The sequence below is a fragment of the Oncorhynchus keta genome, chromosome 20 (assembly GCF_023373465.1).
Source record: "Oncorhynchus keta strain PuntledgeMale-10-30-2019 chromosome 20, Oket_V2, whole genome shotgun sequence".
In the NCBI taxonomy this organism is placed as follows: domain Eukaryota; kingdom Metazoa; phylum Chordata; class Actinopteri; order Salmoniformes; family Salmonidae; genus Oncorhynchus; species Oncorhynchus keta.
In genome coordinates, this window is record NC_068440.1 from 8,109,158 (window position 1) to 8,115,157 (window position 6,000).

Below are 6,000 nucleotides of genomic sequence, written 5' to 3' on the forward strand. Positions count from 1 at the left end.
TCTTTAGGTAGAATAGGAGCAACTCAGCAGGGTTTTAATTTACTCACCGGCTTATTGGCTCGGCATTTTCCGTCACTCACGGCGACTGAGATGGACGACTGTGGTTTCATTAGGACACATAAACTGGCTCAACCCCTTTGGTTAAGCGTATTGGGTTAGCCGTCTCATGGTGATGTCGGTATTTTGCTACCCTGAGATGGTTTCTCCCCGTTGCAACATTTTGAAACCAGTGAGCAAAGCACACTGCCACTTTAGTCATGCCTACTGTGACTTTGTTGTCTGACTGTATCCTAACTCCACTACAAGCATCCACCTTATCATCAGCACAAGGATTATTTATAAGACATTATAATATATATATAATTTGTAGAATCATTTCATTTATATGTATTTAAGATGTCGTATTGTCTTGCTTGCTGATTCTAAATAGGAAATTGTCAATTGTATCCCTTCTCCGCTATTGATACTAATAATGCTCCCAATTGAAAAATAAAAACCACTCTCTCTCTCCCCAACAAGGAAGAAGTCAAATATTGTTTCTGTATAACATGTAAAACTGCAACAATGTCCCTATAAATGCATATGTTGGTATATATTTGAACTTTTGGGCTAAGGTCGTGTTATTTTGGTGGGAAATACAATACTATAGTAATTGAAAATGCCTCGAAAACATCTGCTAGTCAAACGTCTCACTCCAAAATCATGGGCATTAATATGGAGTTGGTCCCCCCTTTGCTTCTATTTCCACTAGATGTTGGAACATTGCTGCGAGGACTTGCTTCCATTCAACCACAAGAGCATTAGTAAGGTCAGGCATGGATGTTGGGTGATTAGGCCTGGCTCGCAGTTGATGTTCCAATTTATCCAGTTGATGTTCCAATTCCTCCCAAAGGTGTCCGATGGGGTTGAGGTCAGGGTTCTGTGCAGGCCAGTCAAGTTCTTCCACACCAATCTCGACAAATCATTTTCTGTATAGACCTCGCTTTGTGCACAGGGCCAATGCCATGCTGAAACAGGAAAGGGTCTTCCCCAAAATCACATCAAACACTTATCATCAAAACAGTATGTGCTTTTTGAAACTCACCTGATTGATCAATTTGAAGAAAGAAGTTCGACAACAGGTTGAAACTGAATGGAAAACATGGTCGTTGTGGATGTTGTTTCAAAGCCAAAACACGACCAAATGGACAGCGCTTTCTAAAGTGACGATTCATTCAAAACCTCCATATGCATATTAGAGCTGATGCATAAGCATAGGCCAAGATATGAAGGAGCACAAGGCCGATTTTTCTTCTTCAAAAAAATACAAATAAAATTATTGTGCCTTTATATAATACATAGCCTACATATTACACCTGGCAGAGAAACATTAAAACATATTGATTTAAGATATCTTTGGTACATAATTGGTCTAGCCTAAATTATACAAATTCAGATTTAGCCTACAATTATAGTACATTTGTTTTTGAATAGCCTATTAATAGGGGTTTTTCCCGCCCCATAATTGAGACTGACACATTACTTTAAACTACAGAATATGTGTCTCACCACGGTGTATCCATCTCCTCCCCTCTATTCCCCTTTCCAGCGCGCAGAGTGGCTGTTAACAGTTTAATGAAATATGTTTCGTTTTAAAAACATGTTACTGTCCATGTTCAAGAACAGATTTCACTTGGTTTCCCAAATTAAGCACTGGGTACTGTAGCTGCAGGAACAGGGTTGGAGAGCCAATTGGCATACAGAGTTAGAGCGGTATATAATCTGTGGCGCAGCGAAATTACCCGAGTAGCCTACCCAATATGATTGAAAAACGTACAGGCGGGAAAGTGGCCTCCATTCGCAATTGTCTTGCCCCTGTTCTTGCCCATTTGATAATGGGCCATTCTAAATCGAAACTAATTTTCCATAGTAATCCATTCTAATTATATTGAGAATAGTTTGATGGGTGAAACTATGATAATTGATGAGAGAACAACGTGTGCAGCCTGAGTGAGGCAAGGAACGGATCACCAGCTTTTTTTTTTGGTTGCGATTTTTTCAGATCATCAATAGCCCATAGTAGCATCATGCAGCCCTTATATATTTTGATTTCTAACGCATTCTATGCGTTGTATCATTCACTAAAGTTGACAAAAATCGCTGAATCTAGTATACAGGACCCGTTCCAAATGATCAATTTTACACTGAACATAGCCACCTTCATATGCGTGCACTCGCGTTCGGGAATGGGTAAAATGTCCATTCTATTTTATTCAGCCAAGGTCAATTATATTATTCTTACTATAAAATCATACAATATAAAATAGTGGCACGGGATTTATAAGCATATCTTGTCTGTTAAATTAACAAGCCTACAGTGTATTGCATGGCTCATAGCTGTAATGAATACTCCGGGAGAAAAAGGTGTAGATTCATGCGCAGAGCGCTGCAGATGCTTATTAAGCCTTCGCAGAAGGCAGGGGTTGTGGTCACAGACAGGCAACAGTCAAACCACAGGTAGGCCGTCAAACATACCTCCCAACCATACAAACAGAAAGAACTGAACTAAATAGGGAGCTGATGAGACCAGGTGAGAAACAAACACAGGTGAAATCAATGAACAAAAATTAAAGACAGGGCTACGTTCCAGAACACAAAGAAACAGGGCTACGTTCCAGAACACAAAGAAAAAGAACACAAGGTTGACTAAGAAAAGAAAAGCAGAACCTTACAATGAGCAGATAACATACAGTAGGCCAATTTATATTCTGTTATTCTGAAATCAATTTTCTTAATAGCGTAATGTTTCTTTAGATCTGCCTAAAATAAATCATTCATTTATTGTGATGGTGTATATTCAATTGATTTTAAATGTAGATGATCCAAAGCATCAGAGGCTTGATTGTGTGGAGCCTGGATATGCTAAAAGTGGTTATGTTAATTAACGGTCAATTACCGTGAGACAATAATGGGCTGACAAAATGTCATGACCGCCACAGCCCTACCCAGACCATTATTCCTCCTCCACCAAACTTTACAGTTGGCACTATGCATTCGGACAAGTAGCTTTCTCCTGCCATTCGTCAAACCCAGATTTGTCTATATGGTGAAGCATGATTCATCACCCCAGAGAACTTTGTTTCCACTGCTCCAGAGTCCAATGGCAGTGAGCTTTACACCACTCCAGCAGATGCTTGGCAATGGTGATCTTAAACTTGTGTGTGGCTGCTCGTCCATGGAAACCCATTTCCTGAAGTTCCCGACAAACAGTTCTTGTGCTGAGGTTGCTTCCAGAGGCAGTTTGGAACTTGGTAGTGAGTGTTGCAAACGGGGACAGACAATTTTTAACCGCTACAGGCTTCAGCACTTGGTGGGCCCTTTCTGTGAGCTTGTGTGGACTACCACTTAGTGGCAGAGCCGTTATTGCTCGTAGACATTTCCACTTCACAATAACAGCACTTACAGTTGCGGGGGTAGCTCTAGCAGGGCAGAAAATTGACAAACTGACTTGTTGGAAGAGTAGAATCCTGTCACAGTGCCACGTTGAAAGTCACTGAGCTCTTCAGTAAGGTCATTCTACTGCAAATGTTTGTCTATAGAGATTGCATGGCTGTGTGCTCGATTCTATACACCTGTCAGCAATGGGTGTGGCTGAAATTGCTGAAACCCCTCATATGAAGTGTATCATTAATTGAAATGATGATTGAACAGCAGTAAATATAGCAGATTGTAGCATACTATTTACGGTCTGCTTGTGTCAAGAAGCCCTGTGCCAAAACTTGTCACACAAATTATGGGAAGAACACAGCTGCAGTGATGATATGACCACAGGGTTAGATAGATCAGCCAAACCTCCCAAAAAATCAACATCAAAAAGATGAATGTGACAATAACACAATTATTACGTGGCAATTTTTTGTTGTTGTCATATACAGTGAAATGTGTTGTTTTCATAGTACTAAAGTGCGCCTGGAGCAAAATAGGCTTAAGTGTCAACCGATTTTTCACCTTGTCAGCTCAGGTATTCAAACCAGTGACTTTTTGGTTGCTGGCCCAACGCTCTAACCGCTAGGCTACCTGCCGCCACCCTTGTCTGTCTGTATTGCTGCCTTTACAATATAGCTTTTTAAATAATTTCTGGAGCGAATATACAGATTCAATCCATGAATTTCAGGGTGCTTACATTTCTCCAGCCCTATTCCTTAGTTTAGCAAGTCAAGTGTCAGGGGGTGCAGTTTGCTTTAGCAAGTCAAGTGTCAGGGGGTGCAGTTTGCTTTAGCAAATCAAGTGTTAGGGGGTGCAGTTTGCTTTAGCAAGTCAAGTGTCAGGGGGTGCAGTTTGCTTTAGCAAGTCAAGTGTCAGGGGGTGCAGTTTGCTTTAGCAAGTCAAGTGTCAGGGGGTGCAGTTTGTTTTAGCAAGTCAAGTGTCAGGGGGTGCAGTTTGCTTTAGCAAGTCAAGTGTCAGGGGGTGCAGTTTGCTTTAGCAAGTCAAGTGTCAGGGGGTGCAGTTTGCTTTAGCAAGTCAAGTGTCAGGGGGTGCAGTTTGCTTTAGCAAGTCAAATGTCAGGGGGTGCAGTTTGCTTTAGCAAGTCAAGTGTCAGGGGGTGCAGTTTGCTTTAGCAAGTCAAGTGTCAGGGGGTGCAGTTTGCTTTAGCAAATCAAGTGTCAGGGGGTGCAGTTTGCTTTAGCAAGTCAAGTGTCAGGGGGTGCAGTTTGCTTTAGCAAGTCAAGTGTCAGGGGGTGCAGTTTGCTTTAGCAAGTCAAGTGTCAGGGGGTGCAGTTTGCTTTAGCAAATCAAGTGTCAGGGGGTGCAGTTTGCTTTAGCAAATCAAGTGTCAGGGGGTGCAGTTTGCTTTAGCAAGTCAAGTGTCAGGGGGTGCAGTTTGCTTTAGCAAGGCAAGTGTCAGGGGGTGCAGTTTGCTTTAGCAAGTCAAGTGTCAGGGGGTGCAGTTTGCTTTAGCAAATCAAGTGTCAGGGGGTGCAGTTTGCTTTAGCAAATCAAGTGTCAGGGGGTGCAGTTTGCTTTAGCAAGTCAAGTGTCAGGGGGTGCAGTTTGCTTTAGCAAATCAAGTGTCAGGGGGTGCAGTTTGCTGACACACAAATTCAGGTTTGTGGCTTTAGCACCGGTCATGTTTTTCTTCATGACTAAAGAGCAGCATATTTTGAAACCAGCTTCTGAGAGAGGACGTGAGACAAAGAGCTAATCTAGTTTAACCTGCTTGACACAAGAGGCACAGCTGATGAGGCAGATGAGTGACAGTCGGTGCCCAGAGAAAGAAAAAGAGGGAGAGCGAAAGTGCCTGCATGTTTGTTCTCTATAATTCAGAGCGTTTCACACTCGTCTGCAAGTCATGTCTGGGTTCCTCACTCCTCCACCTGTCAGTTTGTCAACCCCTCTTCATGTTTGCGTTTGTCTCTCTCAGTGATGCGTCTCTGGTGGGTCGAGTGCTTTTAGCCCCGATAGGTTGATCATTCCTTGCATCTCACTTGTGCTGCTACTCACTCAGTCCGTGTCATTTCAGTGCTCAAGCTAGAAACCGATTCTGATTCCAGATCAGTGGTAGGGGAAACTACTTCCATTTCGTCAGGTTCTTTACTGACAGTGAATTGTGATGGTGATAGAATACATTACACTGCCACCTATTGATGACATGCACTCAGATGATCGCTTTGTAATTTTGAAGTGGCACAAATAATATATCAATGAATATTGAATGAATGAATGAATGGTGTCTTGTCTGCATCCTCTAGCCAAATTATTCCAATCACTCCATCTGGTTGCCTGCCAGCTGCTGAATACATGAGCCTAATGCATATTTCATCTTGTTTGTAACATAGCCTACAGAAAAAGGCCCACATAATTATCATTTAAAAAAAGTTGAAATAAACTAAATGTAATAGAAAATATTTATTATGTATTAAATGTGTGAAAAACTTATTTTGGTTGCGCAAAAAGAAAAAAGATGTCCCATACTGGATGACCACCCCGGACATCATTTCCTGTCTGATCACTGGACTATGG